General features: G+C 37.8%; 1 pseudogene; it reads left to right on the top strand.

The window, feature by feature from the left end:
• The first annotated feature begins 707 nt into the window (after positions 1-707).
• LOC107633064 (ACT domain-containing protein ACR1-like) lies at positions 708-25,176 on the top strand (annotated as a pseudogene).
• The last annotated feature ends 1,785 nt before the right edge of the window (positions 25,177-26,961 follow it).

Below are 26,961 nucleotides of genomic sequence, written 5' to 3'. Positions count from 1 at the left end.
CCATCTTTAACACTCTTTAACTTACTCCTTTAATTTATTAATTACAACTCATAATTATCATCAACTAATCATCAAGCCATAATTACCAAAATCTCATCAACCCATACCGCAACATCATTAACTTATCATTAATAACTCCAAAAGCTCATATTCAACAATCACCACAATTCATGTTATTTAATACCAACACAATTCCACTCATCAATTCATACAACATCATCACAAGCTAAACATTCAATGCATTTTACCATTTCAACTTATCCTATAATGCCCTAACCTCAGTTTTCACAAAACCTTATATGTTAAATGCGCGAAACCTAAACCATACCTTGGCCGATCACGTTATTCCACCCCAAGGCAGCCTCACAAGCCAAACACAGCCCCTCCAAGCTTCAACTAAACCAGCCACAAACCAAGCCTTGATCACCAATTACCAAGAAGCTTCCAAGTACACCCAATTCACTTCCAATGCATATATATTCACTTAATCTACACCTAATTTGTACATATGTTCCAAATTCATTTTTCCCACAATAAATACAAGATTGAGCTAGGGTTAGGGTGTCCTTATCGTACCCATATGCTTAATAGCTCGAGCCCATTAAGCTCCGAAAGCTAACTCGAACCTAAAACACAAAATTGGGCAAGATTTCACTATAGGATTTCAATTCCACCAAAGAAAGGGGAGTAGAGGTTCTGAATCAAAAATGAGGCTTACCAGTGAAATTGATCCAACAGAAAGGTAGAGCTCGATGCGCTGGGCGCGTGGCCGCGAACAGTGCGGCAATTGGGGCCCGGACGGAAGAGTTATGGTGGATTCAATGTTGGTGAGGGTTTGAGAGCTCCTCTTCCCTCCCCCAATCTGTTTGTGTCGTTGCATGAAATGGGGGAAGAAGGAGCTGCTGTTTCTTTTAAGTGTTTGGGTCCGGTTGGACCCTTGGACCCCAGTTCAACCGGTTCAGCCCTTCCGGTCCAATTTTGGGCCAAATTTTCGAAATTGGTATCAATATTTTCGTTTTGACGAGCTCTACCATTTTTTATATTAGTTTTGCATTTTTAGTTTTCCTAATTAAAATTCAAATTATTAACTAATTATTTACCGATTTAAGCGGGGTTTACAAGCTTCAGAACGTGGTGGAGACCCATGGCGATATCGGAGAGAGGAAAAGCATGAGGCTGAGAAACTTGGTGGCGGGAAGCACCCACACAGAACGGCGGCTCCACCAGCTAATGTACGTGGACAAGGACTACAAGAGCTGTCGTGCGTGTCATGGGGAGAGAAGCGGAGGGGTGCGATGGAACCCACGTGTTCGTTAGTAGATGCAAAGACAAAGGTGATGAGTTTGGAAAACTCCAAATTAATATGATGATGATCAAACATTATTAAAATAATTAATTGCAAAATTATTAATTTGAATTTTGAATCACATGTGTTGATTAATAATTTTGATTGCTTGCAGACTTAGCAATTGGGCATAAAGAAATTTGAAGCCCAAAGTTGTTGACAAAATATTCAGCCTTGGTGCAAAAATGATATATGATATATGGCTGAATTATTATGTTAGTTGGGTGATAATGAGTTTTGCTCGATGGTCTAGATTTTCTTCTTATAGAAAGAATTACTTCGTTGTAAGCATAGCTCTAAACCATCAAACAATTCCCACATAAAAAATTGGGTTGTCACAAGTGCAAATCCCAAATGAAAATTAACCGGAGTATTTAGACTCCGGGTCGTCTCACAAGGAATTGCAATGAAATGATCAATTATTGGCTATGAAGGGGTAAAGGGGTTTTGATTTATAAGAGGGGCAAGAAAATAAATGACAAGAAAGTAAATCAAGCAAGTAATTAAAGAAAGCAATTAATAAAGAGAGACATTCATGGCAAGGATTGAGAATATAGGCTTTCTATCCTAGTCATGCAATGATTAATTCATCTTATTTAGTCAACTCCAACAAATAGGGAGAAAGTCAAACAAGATTAATCAATCATACCACAATAATAACAAGAATTTATCTTATTACGTCATCTCCAATATTGGAAGAAGGTATCATATTATCTTCCATGAGAGAAAGTCTAATAAGACTAGCTAATCTCAATCCAAAAGTCCTAATCAACTCACTAATTAAATTAGCAAAAGATTAGCATCAATGGAAACAATATTCCAAAAGTCCTAATCAATTCACTAATTAAATTAGCAAAAGATTAGCGTCAATGGAAACAATATTAGCTAACAACTCTAGATCACCAACATGAGTTGGGTTTTCATGACTCAAGATTGCCTAATTACTCTTTCCAAGCCAAGAATGCTCAAAATCTACTCTAAGGCCCAACCAAGCATTTTTTCAAACACTTGGTGGGTACAAATGGAAAGCATAGTAAAATGTGCAAGAAATATAAATCTACAAACTATCAATTGTAAGAAAAGTAAATCAACAATTCAAATCATCAATTAAAAGAACATGGAAACATAAAATTGCATTAAAGAAAATTAAGATTCAACAATGGTTCATAAACATAAAAAGGGCAAAATAAAGGAAATGACAAGTAAAAACTAGAAGAGTAGAGATGCAACAACAAGAAATTAAAAGGAGAAACTAAATCAAAACAAGAATTAAAACTTGGATCCAAGAAGAATTAACTAAAACTACCCTAAAATCTAGAGAGAGGAGAGAGCCTCTCTCTCTATAATTCTAACCTAAAACATTATGAAAACTAAACTATGACTACTTGGTTCATTCCTCTTCAATCCTTGGGTTCAATAGCATCAGAAATGGGTTGGATTGGGCCCAAAATGAGCTGCAAAATTGCTGGGGGCGATTTCATTAAAGTGGACCCACGGGCAGAATCGGCGGGCACGTGTAAGCACGAAGCAACATATGGAAAAATTTATAACATTTCGAAGCCCCGGATGTTAGCTTTCCAACGCAACTGAAACCGCCTCATTTGGACCTCTGTAGCTCAAGTTATGGTCGATTGAGTGCGAAGAGGTCAGGCTTGACAGCTTTACGGTTCCTTCATTTCTTCATGAGTTCTCCCAGTTTGCATGCTTTTCTCCTCACTTCTTCCATCTAATACTTGCCTTATGAACCTGAAATCACTCAACAAACACATCAAGGCATCGAATGGAATTAAAGTGGATTAAAATCACCAATTTAAGGGCCTAAAAAGCATGTTTTTACACTTAAGCACAATTCAAGGGAGAATTACAAAATCATGCTATTTCATTGAATAAATGTGGGAAAAGGTGATTAAATCCCCTAAAATAAGCACAAGATAAATCACGAAATCGGGGTTTATCAAATCTCCCCATACTTAAACCAAGCATGTCCTCATGCTAAGAATAAAGAAGGATAAGAAAAGGGTATGAATATTTATTCAATGCAAATAAACTATATAAACCTATCTACATGCATGCAACTAAATGCAAAATGATTCTACCTACTTGGTTAAAAGTAAATCAATCTCCAAGAACATATATAAGCAAGTAGGGCAAAGGTCATATGACGACTCACAAACTCTACCAATTCAAATATCAAAATGAAGTTCAAATAGACTTGCAAGAAGAACGCTCATGAAAGCCGGGAACAAGGAATTGAGCATCGAACCCTCACCGGACGTGTATCCGCTCTAGTCACTCTAGTGTATAGGGTCGATCCACTCAATTCTCTTCTAATCATGCTTTCTATGATTTGTTTTTCATCTAACAATCAACAATCATTCAATGCATGTATACATTCATCATGAGGACTTATTCATAGGTTGTAATGGGGCTAGGGTAAAGGTAGGATGCATATGGTCAAGTGAGCTTGAAATTTAAATCTTTAATTAGCCTAAGCTCTCACCTAACACATATGACAATCTATACAATTCTAATACACAACCTAGCTACCCATGATTCCCACTTTTTTCACATACTCATGCATTCTTTTTAATTCACATTTCATATGCATTGATTTTTATTCAACTTTACTTTGGGGCATTTTTGTCCCCTTTTTATTGTATTCTTTTCCTATATATTTTTCTTTTTCTTTTTCTATATTATTTTTTCTTTATATATATATATATATTTTTTTTTTCTGCACATATTTTTTTTTGAAATATATATACAAACATATCAATGCATATAGTTTTATATATAGTGCATGAATATGTACCCAATTTCTAATATTTTTAACAAAAAAAATTACACTTTTACCTCAACCAATGTCCCAAGTTTCCCATACCCAATTGATACACACCCTCACTAGCCTAAGCTAATCAAAGATCTAAATTAAGGGACATTTATTGTTTTTCACTTAGGGGTAGTGATGTGCTAAAGTTAAGAACAAAAGGGATTAAATAGGCTCAAAATTGGCTAACAATGGTCGATGAAAAGTAGGCTATTTGGATAAGTGAGCTAAATGAAATGATGGCCTCAATCATATAAATGCATGTATACATGGAATAATGGACATAAAGAATCAAACAAATCAAAGATTACAATCATAGAAAAAAAATAATGCACATAAGAATGGAAAATAAGTGGTTATAAGATGTAACCACACCATAGGGCTCAAAACTCACATGCTTGTGTTCTTAGCTCAAAAACCATATTCCAAAATAAATTCTTCAAGTAAGTTCAACAAATTTTTTTTTTCAAATTGGTAGGGTGCCCTAAAAACAGTTTCTTGGAAAAGAAATCATCACCCTAACCAAGTAGTCCTATCATAAAAAGAAATGGTGAAATATGTACAAATTCTAACTAACATGCAACCTATCATGCAATGCAACAAAAATCCTAAAAGACCTAAAAATGAAATACAAAAGTGTTGGGATTAGAAACTTGTCACCCAAAAATGCCGAGCAGTCGGACGACCTCCCTACACTTAAAAGTTTGCACCGTCCTCGGTGCACTCAAAGATGAGCAAGGGGTACGGCGACTTTTCGAGTTGCTACCTTCAGCTGGTAGGTCAACCGGTGCTGCGTGTTCTTCTCCCGCTTCCGTTTTTGCTTATGGTGCATCAAGCATGAAAAACAAAATAAACACCGTAAGATGAGAGAATACAAAAGCAAGGAAGCGTGACTTGTTGGAATGAGGTAAATCACTAGAATTGAGTGGGTGAATTGGTGTGACAATAATGAAAAATAAGTATGTGGGTCCTAACTTGCATGCGGTTTAGAACTCACACCCTAGTATTTAAAAATCATGTCACAATTATACAAAGGAAAACATACACTTCACTCATTCTAGTGTGCTTGAGATACTTTAAAAGACTTGTAGGTTAAGTCAACCACACAAGCAGTGAAGAGGCATGAAAGCATTCAAGCAATTAATCAAGCAATTGTGAAATTGGATAATGCATGGACATTGATTGATGTGTAGGTAGACTTAGTGAACAAAATGGTATATAAAACTCACACAACAATCAATGACACTTATTGAAGTTGTTGCAACACCTAAGTGACATAGAGGTGGAACACATGGATGCTATAGAACTTAGGAAAAAGGATATAGAAGTCAAAAATCAATCACATAGCAAGCATGGCCCACAAAGCTTTATAGAGCTCAAAAATATGTCATTAGGTAAGCTTTCGATCCAATTTCACAAACTCAATGCATGAAATAGGTGATGATCAATTAGAACAAGCATCCTAAAAAAAATGCATTGATAATGTACAATTGCCTAACAATAGATGATGAATGCATGGTGGCCAAAACATGCAATTCAAAAGAGTTAAGAAGCTTAAAGGCAATGTAACATTCACTTGGTGCTCACAAATGTTCAACATGAAAATTCAAAACCAAGTAATAAATTGCAACCTCAATAAAGGAATCCAACAATGACAATAACAACAATGATGTTAAACTAACATCCCATTAGTAATAAGCAGCAGTAAACAGTAAATAAGATTAGTATTCCAACACTTATAACGGAAAACAAAAATTAAACTAACTAACTAACTAAAAGAAATAGTGTTACATGATGTTTGGTAGTGTTGGATGATGTTTGAAGGGTGGAAAGAAAAGAAGAGAAAAGAGAAGAAGGAAAGAAATGGAAAGAAGAGAAGAAAAGAAGGTGAAACAGGGCAATCCACGCGTGTGCGTCATGTGCGCGTAAGCGTGGATTGATGAAATGGAAGCGACGCGTACGCGTGCAGTGTGTGTACGCGTGCATGGCGAAGCAGAGAGTTGGTGCGGACGCACAAGGTACGCGTTCGCGTGCCTTTGGGCACAAAGTTGACACACTTCAGGCACAACTCTCGGGTGAATGTATGGAGGGGTGGAAAACTTCAATCTACGCGTACGCGTACATGGCGCGTCCGCGTGGATGGTTGAAAATGCTTGAGGCGCGCGCACGCGCGGGTTGGTGCTCTATTTTTCAAAAAAATTTTTTCTATATCTTTGCACCAAACCAAACATTCCCAACCTCCAAACAACTACCGAAACATCACAAAACCTTATTTGACCTACTAGACTCCCAATTAAACTCAACTAATCAAACAAAACATGAAATTAAATCTAAATTACCAATATTTACAAAGAGGAAAAGGGAAAGATGTTACCATGGTGGGGTGTCTCCTACCTAGCACTTTTGTTTATTGTCCTTAAGTTGGACTTATGGGGAGCTCCTCTTAAGGTGGCTTGTACTTGTAACCATCTTGGAACATCCACCAATGCTTGAATCTCCAATAAGCTCCATTCTTCAATGTTAATATCTTCAAACTTTGATGGAGTTCTTCACAAACCATGAGCTCCCAAATTTGATTCTCCTTGTGTGATCCGGGATCCCACACTTTGTTTTGACACCCATCTTCAAATTGATCATCATGATTCCAATTGGGTGGTTTAGCCTTGGAATTCTCAAAGACGCCTCCAAACAACTTCCTAGACCCATACAATTTAGCTCCACACCGAACCTTGCAATTAAACTTTGAGCAAGCAACCATAATGAACCTAGAATGATGTTTCCAACCACTACACAACTCTCTCTTACTCTTAACTCCACAAAGAGCTCTAAGTTGACCATCATTTTCAATCAAACCATATTCAAGTGGGAAAGTGAAGCTTAGGGATAGAAATTTTACCCACTTGAATGTTGTATTGGATGGTGACTTAGGAAGGGATGTCTCCAATGGTCTTGCAAGTTCCACTCCCTTGTGCTCTTCTTTGATTATTTCCACCTCTTCACAAGCTTCTTCAATTTCAACCTCTTTCTCTTAGTAGCTTCCTTCCAATTCAATCTCTTCTTCATTGCTTATCAAGGGTATGGGAGGTGAGGTATCTTCTTCCTTACCCTCTATGTCAAACTCAATTGGAGAGGATTCAATTATACATAAGAATTCTTCAATGATTGAATCCATCTCTTGGTCAACTTCTTCAAAGGCTTCAACCACTTCTTTCGGCTCAATTGTCTTAACTTCTTCCCCTTGTGGCAATTCTTTCTTCAACTCCTCTTCTTCACCTTGAAGCTCTAAACTCACTCCCTCACTATGCTTCTTGGTTGCCTCTCCACATTCGTCAATGGAAGTGCCTTGGTTGCTTAGGCTTAGTCGGGAGGAGGCCATATTGCTAACGGCTTCCACTAGCATAGCCATCTTGGCTCCTAGATCTTTAAACTTCTTTTCATCCTCCTTTTGTCGCCTTAAGATATGAGATTCAAGATCTCTCAATTCATGCGTGGGGGCTTCATCGGGAGGTGATGGTGGAAGAGAAGGTTCATTATTTGGGAGGAAGGTATCATGTTTGGAAGTTGGTTCATCTTGGTAAGGGTATGGAGTTGGTGTATATGGAGGTGGTTCTTGAGAGTAATTGTGTTGGGATTGTGGTGCTTCTATGTATGGTTCATATGGCTCATAAGGTGGTTGATAGGGTGGATAAGGGTTGGGGTCATATGGGGGTGTTTGGTGGTAGGGGGCTTGTGAGTAAAGTGGTTCAAAGTCATGTTGAGGGGGTGGTTCATAGGCATATGGTGGTGGTTGTTGACAATCACAATAAGGGTCACCACATCCATTAGATTGATATGCATTAGGATGAGAATTATACCCATAAGAAACCGGAGGGGGTTGTTGCCAATAAGGTTGATCAATCCCTTGAGGCTCCTCCCATCTTTGATTACTCCATCCTTGATGCACATCCTCATTGTAGTTCCCATTTCCTACAACATAATTTGAGCCAAACTCATAGCCAAAGTGGTAAAAATTCATAATAGCAAGAGAAAATAAAAATAAAACTAGTAAGAACTAATAAAAATTAACTCCTAAAACAAGCAAAAACTAGCAAAGAAGAATATTAACATATATACAATAGCCAATAACATAACACCATTGCAACTCTCCGGCAACGGCGCCATTTTGATAATGAGTTTTGCTCGATGGTCTAGATTTTCTTCTTATAGAAAGAATTACTTCGTTGTAAGCATAGCTCTAAACCATCAAACAATTCCCACATCAAAAATTTGGGTTGTCACAAGTGCAAACCCTAAATGAAAATTAACCGGAGTATTTGGACTCCGGGTCGTCTCACAAGGAATTGCAATGAAATGATCAATTATTGGCTATGAAGGGGTAAAGGGGTTTTGATTTATAAGAGGGGCAAGAAAATAAATGACAAGAAAGTAAATCAAGCAAGTAATTAAAGAAAGCAATTAATAAAGAGAGACATTCATGACAAGGATTGAGAATATAGGCTTTCTATCCTAGTCATGCAATGATTAATTCATCTTATTTAGTCAACTCCAACAAATAGGGAGAAAGTCAAACAAGATTAATCAATCATACCACAATAATAACAAGAATTTATCTTATTACGTCATCTCCAACATTGGAAGAAGGTATCATATTATCTTCCATGAGAGAAAGTCTAATAAGACTAGCTAATCTCAATCCAAAAGTCCTAATCAACTCACTAATTAAATTAGCAAAAGATTAGCGTCAATGGAAACAATATTCCAAAAGTCCTAATCAACTCACTAATTAAATTAGCAAAAGATTAGCGTCAATGGAAACAATATTAGCTAACAACTCTAGATCACCAACATGAGTTGGGTTTTCATGACTCAAGATTGCCTAATTATTACTCTTTCCAAGCCAAGAATGCTCAAAATCTACTCTAAAGCCCAACCAAGCATTTTTTCAAATACTTGGTGGGTACAAATGGAAAGCATAGTAAAATGTGCAAGAAATATAAATCTACCAACTATCAATTGCAAGAAAAGTAAATCAACAATTCAAATCATCAATTAAAAGAACATGGAAACATAAAATTGCATTAAAGAAAATTAAGATTCAACAATGGTTCATAAACATAAAAAGGGCAAAATAAAGGAAATGACAAGTAAAAACTAGAAGAGTAGAGATGTAACAACAAGAAATTAAAAGGAAAAACTAAATCAAAACAAGAATTAAAACTTGGATCCAAGAAGAATTAACTAAAACTACCCTAAAATCTAGAGAGATGAGAGAGCCTCTCTCTCTAGAATTCTAACCTAAAACATGATGAAAACTAAACTATGGGTTCGTTTGGGAAACACCAAAAAGCTACTTTTTTCAACTTTTGACTTATAGAAAGTTACATTAATGTGTTTGGTACAATTTTTTAGATAAACTTTTAACTTTTCAAAAAGTTATTTAAAAGCTTTTGAAGAAGTTAAAAAATGTGACTTATCCTATTTTCAAAAGCTATTTTATCACTCTTATTTAATACACAACTTTAAAACAAGGACTTCTATAATAACTTTCCAAACTCAAAATAACTTATTTAAAAGTTAATATTAATAAAAGTCCTTATATTTTAAGCTCCTTTTTCAAAAGAACTTATTTAAGAAGTTTAGCCAAACTGGCCCTATGACTACTTGGTTCATTTCCCCTTCAATCCTTGGGTTCATAGCATCAGAAATGGGTTGGATTGGGCCCAAAATGAGCTGCAAAATCGCTGGGGGCGATTTCATTAAAGTGGACCCACGGGCAGAATCGGCGCGCACGCGTACATGGCGCGTGCGTGCCCCTGAGCGCGAAGTAACATATGGCAAAATTTATATCATTTCGAAGCCCCGGATGTTAACTTTCCAACGCAACTGGAACTGTCTCATTTGAACCTCTGTAGCTCAAGTTATGGTCGATTGAGTGCGAAGAGATCAGGCTTGACAGCTTTACGGTTCTTTCATTTCTTCATGAGTTCTCCCACTTTGCATGCTTTTCTCCTCACTTCTTCCATTCAATACTTGCCTTATGAACCTGAAATCACTCAACAAACACATCAAGGCATCGAATGGAATTAAAGTGGATTAAAATCACCAATTTAAGGGCCTAAAAAGCATATTTTTACACTGAAGCACAATTCAAGGGAGAATTACAAAACCATGCTATTTCATTGAATAAATGTGGGAAAAGATGATAAAATTCCCTAAAATAAGCACAAGATAAATCATGAAATCGGGGTTTATCATTGGGCCAGAATTTATTGAGCAAGCCCAATTAATCCTTGTTGCGAGACCAACAAAGGCTTGGTCCGAAAATGAAAAATGGAAGAAAGCAATGTTGCAAGCTATCACCGGTTACTCACTTCCCTTTTGGAATGGATTTCAAATTCAATTAACTTGAATTAATTGCCTTGGTAACATGAGAGAGAAAGCTTACATTGATTTGATTGCTATCATTACTCTCACATGTTACTAAGCATGGGGAGTGGGGAATTAACTCATTTTAATTTCTTTCTTCAATTCCATTGAAAGCTTTTTCTCTTCTCTCTCTTCTCTCTCTAGTTTTTGGTCATGTCACAGGAAAGAAGAAGAAGTAAGCTATCAGAGGAGAAGTACAGTAGCAGTAAAGCTAGGAACAAGCAAGCGGCCAAGGTGATGATGGCTCTTGCAAAAAGAAGATCCAAGGTAAGGAGTGGCTGAGATCTTTGCCACTTATGGTAAGATGTGGTGAAGAAAACTTAGGATCACCATGCCTAAAAATGATGGAAGATCCAATTCAGTCAGAGAAGAAGATCCCTTGGGTATGGCTCATCTCTACTTTTCGTTCATCCATCACAGAAGGTAGCTACTGTAGCTACGTGGAGGAGGAAGCAGAAGTGGAGCAGGAGGAGCTGTCAAAGATCAAGCATTCATCAAGGGTCAAGAATCCTTCTTGGGGACTAAGTCAAGATGGAAGGCTCAGATTGATGAAGCTTGAAGAAAAGGGATGTGAGAGAGGTAATTGCATGTTGTTTTAGCTTTCGGTTCCCTCTCTCTTCTCTCTGTCCGAACCGGTTTGATGATTGAAGAAGAAGAAGTTGGCTTGGTTGAACCGTTTCAACCTTGGAGGCTTCCCCTTCTATAATAAAGGTGAACAGCCAAGGCTTGAAGCAAGGTGAAAAGGAGTGAAAAGCACAGAGTTCTCATAGCTACCCAAGCTAACAGAAGTTCTTCTCCTTCAATGTGTTTCATTTTGTATTTTCTTTAGTTTTGTCTGTCTTGAGTCTCATGATGAAAAAGGCAAACAGTGAGGTTTGTAAGAAAAAGCCAGTGAGCGAAAAAAGGCAGAGTGTACAAAATTAAAGAAAAATCCATATGTGTCTTAGAGGTCCTTTGTACATCTATTTGTTGTGTATCATGATTCTGCGAGAATCCCCTTGTAAGTTGGGTTAGCACTTAGCAGTTGAAAGCTTGGTAGGTGATCAAGTCAAGTTCAGGATTGGGGATAGATTCTGGACTTATCCCGGATAGGAAGGGTAGTTCCTAGGGAGAATTGGTGTCTATAATCTGTTTGATTATAGTGAAATTCCATCATTGTTGTGATGGAAATTGGATGTAGGATGCACTACACTTAGTAGCTAAACCAGGATACTTCTGGGTGTGATTCTCTCTTTCTATTCTACTCAATTTCTAATTCTATTCATAGGAGACAAAATTGAAAAATATCTCCTCACTGGTTACTGGTGCACGAAATTACAATCACACTTTTGCAACTCCGCACAACTAACCAGCAAGTGCACTGGGTCGTCCAAGTAATACCTTACGTGAGTAAGGGTCGATCCCACGGAGATTGTCTGCTTGAAGCAAGCTATGGTTATCTTGTAACTCTTAGTCAGGATATCAATAATTCTCAGATTTAATTGTAAAAAGTAAAATAACATGAAATAAATACTTGTTATGCAGTAATGAAGAACAGGTTGAGGCTTTGGAGATGCTTTGTCTTCTGAATCTCTGCTTTCCTACTATCTTCTTCTTCATGCACGCAAGGCTCCTTCCATAGCAAGCTTTATGTTGGGCATCACTGTTGTCACTGGCTACTTCCTGTCCTCTCAATGAAAATGTTCCAAATGCGCTGTCACCGCACGGCTAATCATCTGTCGGTTCTCGATCATGCTGGAATAGGATCCATTGATCCTTTTGCGTCTATCACACGCCCAAAAATCACGAGTTTGAAGCTCGTCATAACCATCCCTTCCCAGATCCTACTCAGAATACCACAAACAAGGTTTAGATGTTCCGGATCTCAGGAATGGCCGCCAATAATTCTAGCCTATACCACGAAGGTTCCAATCTTAGATTAGAAACCCAAGAGATACACATTCAAGCTTGATTGCATGTAGAATGGAGGTGGTTGTCAGGCATGCGTTCATAGGTGAGAATGATGATGATTGTCACGGATCATCACATTCATCAGGTTGAAGTGCGAATGAATATCTTAGAATAGAAGCAAGCGTGATAGAATGGAAAACAGTAGTAATTGCATTAATTCATGAAGAACAGCAGAGCTCTTCACCCCCAACAATGGGGTTTAGAGACTCATGCCGTAGGGAATACAATAAGAAACGTGTAAAAGTATCATAATGTACAAGATGAATCACTAAAAGTAGTTTTTATAGTGAACTGGTGACCTAGGGTTACAGAAAATGAGTAAGCTAGGGTGTTTAGTGTAAAAATCCACTTCTGGGGCCCACTTGGTGTGTGCTTGGGCTGAGCATTGAAGCTTTCATGTGTAGAGACTTTTCTTAGAGTTAAACACCAGTTTTTGTGCCAGTTTGGGCGTTTAACTCCAGTTTTTATGCCAGTTCCGGCCTTAAACGCCAGAATTCTTGAGCGGACTTGGAACGCCTGTTTGGGCCATCAAATCTTGGGCAAAGTATGGACTATTATATATTGCTGGAAAGCCCAGGATGTCTACTTTTCAACGCAATTGAGAGCGCGCAAATTGGGCTTCTGTAGCTCCAGAAAATCCACTTTGAGTGCAGGGAAATCAGAATCCAACAGCATCTGCAGTCCTTTTTCAGCCTCTGAATCAGATTTTTGCTCAGGTCCCTCAATTTCAGCCAGAAAATACCTGAAATCACAGAAAAACACACAAACTCATAGTAAAGTCCAGAAAAGTGAATTTTAAATAAAAACTAATAAAAATATAATAAAAACTAATTAAAATATACTAAAAACATACTAAAAACAATGCCAAAAAGCGTATAAATTATCCGCTCATCACAACACCAAACTTAAATTGTTGCTTGTCCCCAAGCAACTGAAAATCAAATAGGATAAAAAGAAGAGAATATACAATGAATTCCAAAAATATCTATGAAGATCAGTATAATTAGATGAGCGGGGCTTCTAGCTTTTTGCTTCTGAACAGTTTTGGCATCTCACTTTATTCCTTGAAGTCCAGAATGATTGGCATCTATAGGAACTCAGAATCCAGATAGTGTTATTGATTCTCCTAGTTAAGTATGTTGATTCTTGAACACAGCTACTTTATGAGTCTTGGCCGTGGCCCTAAGCACTTTGTTTTCCAGTATTACCATCGGATACATAAATGCCATAGACACATAACTGGGTGAACCTTTTCAGATTGTGACTCAGCTTTGCTAGAGTCCCCAATTAGAGGTGTCCAGGGTTCTTAAGCACACTCTTCTTTTTGATTTGGACCTCGACTTTAACCGCTCAGTCTCAAGTTTTCACTTGACACCTTCACGCCACAAGCACATGGTTAGGGACAGCTTGGTTCAGCCGCTTAGGCCAGGATTTTATTCTTGTGGGCCCTCCTATCCACTGATGCTCAAAGCCTTGGATCCTTTTTTATTTCACCCTTGCCTTTTGGTTTAAAGGGCTATTGGCTTTTTCTGCTTGCTTTTTCTTTTCTCTCTTTTTTTTTCGCCTCTTCTCTCTCTTTTTTTTGCAAGCTTTTCACTGCTTTTTCTTGCTTCAAGAATCAGTTTTATGATTTTTCAGATCATCAGATAACATTTCTCCTTTTCCCATCATTCTTTTAAGAGCCAACAATTTTAACATTCATAAACAATCAACTTCAAAAATATGCACTGTTCAAGCATTCATTCAGAAAATAATAGTATTGCCACCACATCAAAATAATTAAATTGTTTTAAAATTCAAAATTCATGTACTTCTTTTTCTTTTTCAATTAAAAATACTTTTTATTTAAGAAAGGTGATGGATTCATAGGACATTTATGGCTTTAAGACATAAACTTTAAATTTTTTATTGATTATGGAATAAAAATAATACTCAAAAATAAATATAAGCGCAGACCCATAATAATAGAAGACAGAAAATTAAAAGCAGAAGAATAAATGACTCTTAAAATAGACTCTTAATAATAAAGGTTATCACAGAGTTAGGACTCAACAACCTTGATTTTGAGGAGTGGATGCTCCCTCAATTTATGGGGTGCTTGGTCCTTCAAGAGAGAGCTTTTGGCGCTTCAGCTCCTGTAGCTCATGCCCCTGCTTCTCCTGTTCCTGCAGCAGTTTGCAGAGCATGCAGTTTTGATTCTGCTGTTCTTCCTTAAGTTGTTCCATAGCTTCTTGCAGCTTGGTAACAGATACTTCTAGGCGGGTCCAGTAGTCAATTTCAGGAATTTCTGGGAGGAACTCCTGCGCCCTCCTTTTGATGGAGTTGTCTTGCACTTGTCCTTCCATTAACTTCTTGGTGATTGGGTGTTCGATTGGGATGAATTCATCTACTCTCATCCTCACCCCAGCATCTTTACATAGCAGAGAAATTAAGCTTGGGTAGGCCAGTTTGGCTTCAGTGGAGTTTTTGTTTGCAATTGTGTAAATCTCACAAGAAATCAGATGATGAATCTCCACTTCTTTTCCAAGCATAATACAATGAATCATCACTGCTCTTTTGACAGTGACCTCAGAGCGGTTGCTAGTGAGCAATATAGAACGCCCAATGAAGTCCAACCAGCCTCTTGCAACTGGTTTGAGATCTCCCCTCTTGAGTTGGTTTGGGACACCTTTTGAATTGGTTATCCACTTAGTTCCAGGGAGGCATATATCCTCTAGAACTTGATCCAACCCCTTATCTACTCTCACCATTCTCCTATTAAAGGATTCTGGATCATCTTGTAGTTGAGGCAATTTGAAGATCTCTCTTATTTTGTCCAGATGGAAGTAAATAAGCCTCCCTCTGACCATGGTTCGGTAGGTATGAAAGGCGGTTCCAGTTATTCTCTGCTTATCTGTCAGCTACAGATTTGAGTAGAATTTCTGAACCATATTTCTTCCAACCTTTGTCTCAGGATTGGCTAGAATTTCCCATCCTCTGTTTCGAATTTTCTCTTGGATCTCTAGATATTCATCCTCTTTCAGATTGAATTTAACTTCCGGGATCACTGACCTCAGACCCATTATTTTGTGGTAATGGTCTGCATATTCTTTGGTTAAGAACCTCTCTTGATTCTAAAGACTCTTTGGAGTATTCTCTTTCTTGCCTCTTGATTTGGTTTGTTTTTCCTTAGGTGCCATGATCTTGATGAGTCTTAGCTCAGTGATCACGGAAAAACACACCAAATTTAGAGGTTTGCTTGCCCTCAAGCAAAAGAAAGGAAAGGGGAGAGAGAGGAGAAGAGGCAAATTCGAATGGTGTAGAGGAGGGGATGGCCGAATGTATATTTATAGGAGGAGGGGAGGGATTTCGAAAAATTTGAAAGAGATATGACATAGAGATATGATTGATGGAAGAAAATAAAATCATGATATGAAAAAGATGAGATTTGTAATTGAAAAAGATATAAAGATGTTAAATCTGAAAATTTGGTTATGCATCTAAGAATTAAAAGATGATATGATGAGTTGAAAAAGATTTGGAAAGAAATTAAGAAGATAATTGAGTTTTTGAAGAAGATTTGGGAAGGATTTGAAAGAAAATTGAAAAGAGATTTAGAAAATGTTTGAATTTTTGAAAATTGAGGGTGAATGATGAAAGTTTGAAACATGTTTATGCAAAAAAGTATGAATCAAAACATGAAAATTTGAAAAAATTTGAAGTTGGAAACAAAATCTCCTCCCCCTGCCTTTCTGGCGTTTAACACCCAATTGTTGGCCATTATGGGCGTTAAACGCCAGAAACCCCTTTATCACTGGGCGTTTTTCTGAACGCCCAGGATGTTGCAATTCTGGCGTTAAACGCCCAGAATGGTACCCATTCTGGCGTTTAATGCCCAAAATGGTACCTTTATTGGCGTTAAACACCCAGAATGGTACCCATTCTGACGTTTAATGCCCAAAATGCCCCTTACTGGCGTTTTCTTGCCAGCAAGCTCCTTTTCTCTGCTTTTTGCACTGAATCCTTCTGTAACTCTGTGAATTCCTTCAATTTTGATGATTAACCTTTGAAGAAAAATGTATATCAAACTTCTACAAGTTTTAATTAAAACAAATAACTTGCTAATGGCTGGGTTGCCTCCCAGCAAGCGCTTCTTTATTGTCTTTAGCTGGACTTTTACTGAGCTTTATTCAAGCCTCAGTTTTGAGCATTCTTGCTCAAAATTTCTTTCAAGATAATGTTTGATTCTCTGTCCATTAACAATGAACTTTTTGTCAGAATCAATATCTTGAAGCTCAACATATCCATATGGTGACACTCCTGTAATCCCATATGGTCCCCTCCACCGGGATTTTAGTTTCCCAGAGAATAATCTGAGCCTAGAGTTGAACAATAGAATTTTTTGTCCTGGCTCAAAGACTCTGGATGACAATTTCTTGTCATGCCACTTTTTTGCTTTTTCCTTATAAATTTTTGCATTTTCAAAAGCATTGAGTCTGAACTCCTCTAGCTCATTTAGCTGGAGCAATCTTTTCTCACCAGCTAACTTAGCATCCATGTTTAGGAATCTGGTTGCCCAGTAGGCTTTATGTTCCAGTTCCACGGGCAGATGACAGGCCTTGCCATACACAAGCTGGTATGGAGAGGTTCTTATAGGAGTCTTGAATGTTGTTCTGTATGCCCACAGAGCATCATCCAAGCTCTTTGTCCAATTCTTTCTACGGGCAATTACAGTTCGTTCCAGAATTCTCTTTAATTCTCTGTTAGAAACTTCAGCCTGTCCATTTGTCTGTGGATGATACGGAGTTGCTACTTTGTGGCTAATTCCATATCGAACCATAGCAGAGTAAAGTTGTTTATTGCAGAAATGGGTGCCCCCATCACTAATGAGTACTCTGGGAACACCAAATCTACTGAAAATATGTTTCTGGAGGAACTTCAGCACAATTTTGGTATCATTAGTGGGTGTGGCAATTACTTCCACCCATTTAGATACGTAGTCTACTGCCACCAAAATGTAGGTGTTTGAGTATGATGGTGGGAAAGGACCCATGAAGTCAATACCCCATACATCAAACAACTCAATCTCTAAGATCCCTTGTTGAGGCATGGCATAACCATGAGGCAAGTTACCAGCTCTTTGGCAACTGTCACAGTTACGCACAAACTCTCGGGCATCTCTATAGAGAGTAGGCCAATAGAAGCCACATTGGAGGACTTTAGTGGCTGTTCGCTCACTTCCGAAATGTCCTCCATACTGTGATCCATGGCAATGCCACAGAATCTTCTGTGCCTCCTCTCTATGGATGCATATGCGGATCATTCCCTCTGCGCATCTCTTAAAGAGATATGGTTCATCCCATAAGTAGTACTTTGCATCAGAAATTAGCTTTTTCTTTTGCAACTTGCTGTACTCCTGGGTATGAACCTCACAGCTTTATAATTTGCAATGTCTGTAAACCATGGTGCTTCCTAAATGGCAAAAAGTTGCTCATCCGGAAAGGTCTCAGAGATCTTAGTAGAAGGGAGGGACGCCCCTGCTACTGGTTCTATTCGGGACAGGTGATCAGCTACCTGGTTCTCTGTCCCTTTTCTGTCTCTTATTTCTATATCAAACTCTTGCAGAAGCAACACCCATCTTATGAGCTTGGGTTTTGAATCCTGCTTTGTGAGTAGATATTTAAGAGCAGCATGGTCAGTATACACAATCACTTTTGAACCTACTAAATAGGATCTAAACTTGTCAATGGCATAAACCACTGCAAGTAACTCCTTTTATGTGGTTGTGTAGTTCTTCTGTGCGTCATTTAGAACACGACTGGCATAGTAAATGACGTGCAGAAGCTTGTTATGCCTTTGTCCCAACACTGCACCAATGGCATGGTCACTGGCATCACACATTAATTCAAATGGTAATGTCCAGTCAGGTGCAGAGATGACTGGTGCCGTGACCAGCTTGGCTTTCAGGGTCTCAAACGCCTGCAGACATTCTGTGTCAAACACAAATGGCGTATCAGCAGCTAGCAGGTTGCTTAGAGATTTTGCAATTTTTGAAAAATCCTTTATGAACCTCCTATAGAATCCTGCATGTCCCAGAAAGCTTCTCATTGCCTTAATATTGGCAGGTGGTGGTAATTTCTCAATTACCTCTACCTTGGCTTGATCCACCTCTATTTCCTTGCTTGAAATTTTGTGCCCAAGGATAATTCCTTCAGTCACCATGAAGTGACATTTTTCCCAGTTTAAGACTAGGTTAGTCTCTTGGCACCTTTTCAAGACAAGTGCTAGATGATCAAGACAGGAGCTGAATGAGTCTCCAAATACTGAGAAGTCATCCATGAAGACTTCCAGGAACTTCTCTACCATATCAGAGAAGATAGAGAGCATGCACCTCTGAAAGGTTGCAGGTGCATTGCATAGACCAAAAGGCATTCTTCTGTAAGCAAATACTCCAGATGGACATGTGAATGCTGTTTTCTCTTGGTCTTGAGGATCCACTGTAATTTGGTTGTAGCCTGAATAACCATCCAAAAAGTAGTAGTATTCATGGCCTGCTAGTCTCTCTAGCATCTGGTCTATGAATGGTAAAGGAAAATGATCCTTTCTGGTGGCTGTATTGAGCCTTCTGTAGTCAATACACATACGCCACCCTGTAACTGTTCTTGTGGGAACCAGTTCATTCTTTTCATTATGAACCACTGTCATGCCTCCTTTCTTGGGGACAACTTGGACAGGGCTTACCCAGGGGCTATCAGAAATAGGATAAATAATCCCAGCCTCTAGTAACTTAGTGACCTTTTTCTGCACCACTTCCTTCATGGCTGGATTTAGCCGCCTTTGTGGTTGAACCACTGGCTTGGCATCATCCTCCAATAGGATTTTGTGCATGCATCTTGCTGGGCTAATGCCCTTAAGGTCACTTATGGACCACCCAAGAGCTGTCTTGTGTGTCCTTAGCACTTGAATTAGTGCTTTCTCTTCCCGTGGATTTAAAGCAGAGTTTATGATCACTGGAAAGTGTCACCCTCTCCCAGAAATGCATATTTCAGGGATGGTGGTAGTGGTTTGAGCTCTGGTTTAGGAGGTTTCTCCTCTTCCTGAGGGATTTTTAGAGGTTTTTTTATTTCCTCTGGTTCCTCCAAATCAAGCTGAACATCTTTAAAGATGTCCTCTAGCTCTGACTCAAGACTCTCAGTCATATTGATCTCTTCCACCAAAGAGTCAATAATATCAGTGCTCATGCAGTCATTTGATGTGTCTGGATGCTGCATAGCTTTGACAGCATTTAACTTGAACTCATCCTCATTGACTCTCAGGGTCACTTCCACTTTTTGTACATCAATAAGAGTTCGTCCAGTTGCTAGGAAAGGTCTTCCTAGAATGAGAGTTGCACTCTTGTGCTCCTCCATTTCCAGCACTACAAAGTCAGTGGGAAAGACAAATGGCCCAACCTTGACAATCATGTCCTCAATGATGCCTGATGGATATTTAATGGAGCCATCAGCAAGTTGAAGACATATCCGGGTTGGTTTGACTTCTTCAGTCAACCCAAGCTTTCTGATAGTGGATGCAGGTATTAGGTTGATACTTGCTCCAAGGTCACATAGAGCTGTCTTGGTGCAAGCACCCTCTAATGTGCATGGTATCATAAAGCTTTCTGGATCTTGAAGCTTTTCTGGTAAGCTTTTTAGAATGACTGCACTACATTCTTCAGTGAGAAACACTCTTTCAGTTTCTCTCCAATCCTTCTTATGACTTAAGATCTCTTTCATGAACTTAGCATAAGAGGGTATTTGCTCAAGTGCCTCTGCAAACGGGATCTTTATTTCAAGAGTCCTGAGATAGTCTGCAAAGCGGAAAAATTGTTTATCCTGTTCCGCTTGACGGAGCTTCTGAGGATAAGGCATCTTGGCTTTATATTCTTCAACCTTAGTTGCTACAGGTTTATTCTCTACAGAAGTGGTTGGAGAAGCCTTCTTAGAGGGGTTACTATCAGCACTTGCAGGTGTCTAATTCCTCATAGGCGTTTGAATGCCAGGGTTGGGTGCTGGATGGGCGTTTAACGCCAGCTTCCCACCCTTTTCTGGCGTTTGAACGCCGGAACTGGGCAAGGAATGGACGTTTAACGCCAACTTTTCCCTCTTTTCTGGCGTTTGAACGCCAGAGTTATTCCTCTCTGGGCTCTTGATGTCCTCAGAGGGATCTTGGGTAGTGGTTTGGTCATCCTCTATCATTTGTTCCTTTCTTGACTTTTTGCTATTTTGAGCTGAGTTATTCAATGTCTTCCCGCTCCTTAGTTGGACAGCTTGGCATTCTTCTGTTATCTGTTGAGATAGCTGCTGTCTTGTCTGATTCAATTGTGCTTCTATATTCTTGTTAGCATTTTTAGTATCTTGGAGCATCTCTTTGAATTCTGCTAATTGTTTTGTCATAAGGAGTAATTGCTGATTAAGTTCAACAATATGTTCTTGAGGATTGGGATCAGTAATTACTGCCATAGCCTCTTCTTTTATGGAGGACTCACTGTTTGAGTACAGATGTTGGTTTCTAGCAACTGTATCTATGAGCTCTTGAGCTTCTTCAATTGTTTTTCTCATGTGTATAGATCCACCAGCTGAGTGGTCTAGGGACATCTGAGCTTTTTCTGTAAGCCCATAGTAGAAGATGTCTAACTGTACCAACTCTAAAAACATTTCAGAGGGGCATTTTCTCAGCATCCCTCTGTACCTCTCCCAGGCATTATAAAGGGATTCATGATCCTCTTGTTTAAAGTCTTGGATGTCCAGCCTTAGCTATGTCATCCTTTTTGGAGGGTAAAATTGATTCAGGAATTTGTCTGTTAATTGTCTCCATGTTTTTATGCTTGCTGTGGGTTGGTTATTTAACCACCTCTTAGCTTGATCTTTTATAGCAAATGGAAACAATAATAATCTGTAGACATCATGATCTACTTCTTTATCACGTACTGTGTCAGCAATTTGTAAGAACTGTGCCAGAAACTCAGTAGGTTCTTCCTGTGGAAGACTGGAATACTGGCAATTTTGCTGCACCATGATAATGAGCTGAGGATTTAGCTCAAAGCTGCTTGCTTCAATGGGAGGTATACAGATGCTACTCCCATATGCAGCTGTAATGGAGTTAGCATATGACCCCAGAGTCCTTCTGGACTGTTCACTTCCACTCAGGTCCATGATGGAGAAAGGGAGATGATGTGGATTGCAAATAAAATATATTTTTATTTTTATTTTATTTTAATTAAAATTAATCGAATAAAATAAAGTAAAATAAATGAAAAATAAAATAAAGTTTCGAAAACAAAAAGAAAATAATATAAAAGCAAATTGGAAACTAAATTAATTAATTAATTAAAAAGATTTTGAAATTAGCAATTAAAAAGATATGATTTAGAAGATATGATTGCAAATAAAAAAAAAGATATGACTGAGAATTATTTTGAAAAAGATATGATTGAGAAGATATGATTGAAGAAATTAAAAAGATTTGATTTTTGAAAAAGATTTGAAAAGATCAATTTTTGAAATTAGAATATTGACTTGACTAAAAAAAAGATATGATTTTGAAAATCTTTGACTAAATTAATGCAAAATTTCGAAATTTATGAGTAAAATAAGGAAAGGATATTTTTTTTATTTTTGAATTTTAATGAGGAAAGAGAAAAACAACAAAATGACACTAAACTTAGAAATTTTAGATCAAAACAAAGGGAACAAACAAGAAAACTTTGAATGTCAAGATGAACACCAAGAACACTTTGAAGATCAAGATAAACACCAAGAACAAATTTTTGAAAAATTTTTAAGTAAATAAAAGCACAAAAACACCAAACTTAAAATTTTTAGAAAATCAAACACAAATTTTCGAAAAATTAAGGGAAAACACAAAGAAGACACCAAACATAAAATTTTTAGAAAATCAAACATAAATTTTCGAAAATTTAAAGGAAAACACTAAGAAGACACCAAACTTAGAATTGTTTTAAAGATCAAGAAAAACTATGAACATGCAAATTCGAAAAATCAAAAGAAGATAAAAGCATACAATTGACACCAAACTTAAAATATAAAACTAAACTTTAAATAAAAGACTCTAAACCAACAAAAATAAAATATTCCTAATCTAAGCAAGAAGATAAACCGTCAGTTGTCCAAACTCGAACAATCCCCAGCAACGACGCCAAAAACTTGGTGCACGAAATTACAATCACACTTTTGCAACTCCGCACAACTAACCAGCAAGTGCACTGGGTCGTCCAAGTAATACCTTACGTGAGTAAGGGTCGATCCCACGGAGATTGTCGGCTTGAAGCAAGCTATGGTTATCTTGTAACTCTTAGTCAGGATATCAATAATTCTCAGATTTAATTGTAAAAAGTAAAAGAACATGAAATAAATACTTGTTATGCAGTAATGAAGAACAGGTTGAGGCTTTGGAGATGCTTTGTCTTCTGAATCTCTGCTTTCCTACTATCTTCTTCTTCATGCACGCAAGGCTCCTTCCATAGCAAGCTTTATGTTGGGCATCACCGTTGTCACTGGCTACTTTCCGTCCTCTCAGTGAAAATGTTCCAAATGCGCTGTCACCGCACGGCTAATCATCTGTCGGTTCTCGATCATGCTGGAATAGGATCCATTGATCCTTTTGCGTCTGTCACACGCCCAACAATCGTGAGTTTGAAGCTCGTCACAGCCATCCCTTCCCAGATCCTACTCAGAATACCACAGACAAGGTTTAGACGTTCCGGATCTCAGGAATGGCCGCCAATAATTCTAGCCTATACCACGAAGGTTCCAATCTTAGATTAGAAACCCAAGAGATACACATTCAAGCTTGATTGCATGTAAAACGGAGGTGGTTGTCAGGCACGCGTTCATAGGTGAGAATGATGATGATTGTCACGGATCATCACATTCATCAGGTTGAAGTGCGAATGAATATCTTAGAATAGAAGCAAGCGTGATAGAATGGAAAACAGTAGTAATTGCATTAATTCATGAAGATCAGCAGAGCTCCTCACCCCCAACAATGGGGTTTAGAGACTCATGTCATAGGGAATACAATAAGAAACGTGTAAAAGTGTCATGATATACAAGATGAATCACTAAAAGTAGTTTTTATAGTGAACTGGTGACCTAGGGTTACAGAAAATGAGTAAGCTAGGGTGTTTAGTGTAAAAATCCACTTCCGGGGCCCACTTGGTGTGTGCTTGGGCTGAGCATTGAAGCTTTCATATGTAGAGACTTTTCTTGGAGTTAAACGCCAGCTTTTGTGCAAGTTTGGGCGTTTAACTCCAGTTTTTATGCCAATTCCGGCGTTAAATGCCAAAATTCTTGAGCTGACTTGGAACGCCTGTTTGGGCCATCAAATCTCGAGTAAAGTATAGACTATTATATATTGCTGGAAAGCCCAGGATGTCTACTTTTCAACGCAATTAAGAGCGCACCAATTGGGCTTTTGTAACTCCAGAAAATCCATTTTGAGTGCAGGGAGGTCAGAATCCAACAGCATATGCAGTCCTTTTTCAGCCTCTGAATCAGATTTTTGCTCAGGTCCCTCAATTTCAGCCAGAAAATACCTGAAATCACAAAAAAATACACAGACTCATAGTAAAATCTAGAAAAGTGAATTTTAAATAAAAACTAACAAAAATATAATAAAAACTAATTAGAATATACTAAAAACATACTAAAAATAATGCCAAAAAGCGTATAAATTATCCGCTCATCAGTTACGAGACAAAAAGAAAAATTCTCTTGACTAGTGATGAGACAAAAAGCAGAAATATCTCCTAAAGCATTTTAAAAGGACAGCAAGAGTTACTCAGCAAAAAGGGGCTAAGATTCAACCATCCCCCCTTCTCTTAGCCACTGATAACCATCAAAAGGGTACTGGGTGGTCAATGTGAGGAGCAGGGACCATCCTAAACTACTCTTTGATACCATCTGCGTCTTAACTGACTTGCACTATGTGGTGCTCCAAGCTGCCATCAGGTCCAAGAGTTCCATGGCCGAGTAGGGGTACTTTATAAAGCACGCCGTCGCTGGTGCTTGTCTAGACGAAGAGTCCGAGAGACAAAAGCTCATCTTATGCTTAATCGCTGCCATAGAACACAGAGTCTCCCATGTATATCTCATTCCACCCACTATTAAGGTGTATTTTTATTTAAAGTGCATGCATGCATGCATGAATCTGCATATAATATCATTTGTTCGTCATCACTAGCTAATGCAGTACGGTATGTATGCAGTGATTAAGGGTAGATATTCACACCAAGAATAGGACGGGTCTACTATCGAACGTGACAAGGGTGTTCCATGAGAATGGACTATCGGTATCAAGGGTTGAGATTGAAATAGAAAAGGACAATGCAGTGGGATCATTCTTTGTGATAGACTGTTCTAGTGAACAAGTGAACCCTAATATAGTGGAGCTGGTAAGACAAGAGTGTGACAGAACCATAGTTACTGATCACAAGTTGCCTTATAGGGTTCCTAAATCATCCTCCTCCTCCTTGTCGGCTATGGACGAAACCACCAACAATTTGGTGGCCAAGGCAACAGTTTCTATTGGGAACATGCTATGGTCTCAGATAGAAAGCATTTCAGGTAGTTTTGGCTCCATTAGATCCTGAGAATTGAGAAGCTACCACCCGGGAGCTATATGGCTGCGTTTGTTTTTGGAGACATGATAGAATATGATACTGAGACAGAGACAATAGAACAGAGACACTAAAAATTATTCTTTGTATATTGTGTTTGGATACGATGTACAAGACACTAATGTAATGTTTAGTATTATATTTGGATAGACATGGACAAGACTAAATATTATATGAAATGACTAAAATAGACATATCATCCTCTCCCTCCCTCCCTGTGTCTCTTACTCCTTGCCCTAACCCTTCGCTAGACACGAACTCAGTCTCTCTTCTTTCTCCTCTTCTCTGAAATCCACCCCTAGCTAAATTTCTCTTCTAAAAATCACGAAGGGACTACAGGGATACATTTTTTTATCTCTGTTAAAATTTTGATTCTCTTCGCTGTAGCTTTTGGTTTGTTACTTCTTTCTCACTTACACTCCTATTTTCTTTCCAATTTTCTTCTTTTCTTTTGCATTTTCTGTTTCGATTTGGTATGCTTCTAGTTTTGCTGCGTTGTTGGGTAATTTTTATTTATTTGTTTTGAACTTTGGTTTGGTTCTTCAATTTGTGAAACTGATTGAAACTAAAATCAAATAAGAAGTGAATAACACAGTGAGGTTGATGATGGGCTGATTTCCTCATGATAGGTATTCAATTTAATTTGATTTTGCTAGTTTTTACATTTAATATGAAACTGCCTCTAACAAAAAAAATGGAAACAAAAAACTAAGCTAATACATATTTGCTGTTTGATAAAGAACGATATGTGAAGTTAATCCATTTACATGCTTTTGTTTCGACGGCTTGTAGACAAAAAGGATAGGAGGAGCCACTGTAATAATGTAAAACAGGTTAGTCAAGCAATTATCTAATTTAGTCAATTAATTACCAAGGATAAAGTTTATCTTTTCTGCATTTTTGTTGAGTCAATTTATTGAAATATTTTTACATCAAATAATTTTTATAATATCGTTAATTTTATATATGATTATCTGATGTCTTGTTAACTATTAAAGGCCACTTAAGTCTAAAATGAGCTTGAGATATAAAATAATCAAGATTGAAGGTAAACATAATATGTAGTAATCAAGCATGTAGCAAATTCATTATAGATTTATGCCTATTATCTGAATGCAATGAATTATGATAAGGAGATCTATTGACTCCTAGGTTGACTTTTTCTTCTTTTCTTTTTTATTGCATTTGAGATTTTTGTTAATGAAAGGGGTCATTTATCCTTAACTAGTATATTTAGTATCTTATTTGATGTTAGGTTTAATTTCGTTGTTCAGTGGCATGGGTCTTTCTTCTTTTCTGTTACATTCACATGTCTTACCACCAAATAAAAGACTAAGAAGCTGCTTGGGTCTGGGAAGTGAAACGAAAAAAGAATCAAAAGAAGCGAAGTAAGAAGAAAAGATGAGACAGAAAGCATAGAGAAGATATCTCGGAGGAGAATGCTGTTACAGAGAACACATCAAATTAGGATTTTTGATATGATTTATAAAATGGATAACAATGGAATAATAAAAATATCTATAGGTAAAATGAGAAAAAAAATTATTAAAAAATCGTGTCCATTTTGTTAAATTTTGTGTTCATCATTGTCCTTCATAAAAGAGTGGACTCAAAAGTAAAGAAAACTGTTCTGGAGACAATGTGTCCAATGTCTATGTCTCTACTTCTAAACACTTTTTAAACATTCAATATTCATATCTCTGTGTCTTGTATCCCAAAACAAACGCAGTCTATGTGTCGTCGCATAAATAAGCTCCA

The sequence above is a fragment of the Arachis ipaensis genome, chromosome B3 (assembly GCF_059453495.1).
Source record: "Arachis ipaensis isolate K30076 ecotype BB chromosome B3, ASM5945349v1, whole genome shotgun sequence".
NCBI lineage: Eukaryota > Viridiplantae > Streptophyta > Magnoliopsida > Fabales > Fabaceae > Arachis > Arachis ipaensis.
This window is presented reverse-complemented; position numbering and strand designations above follow the sequence as displayed.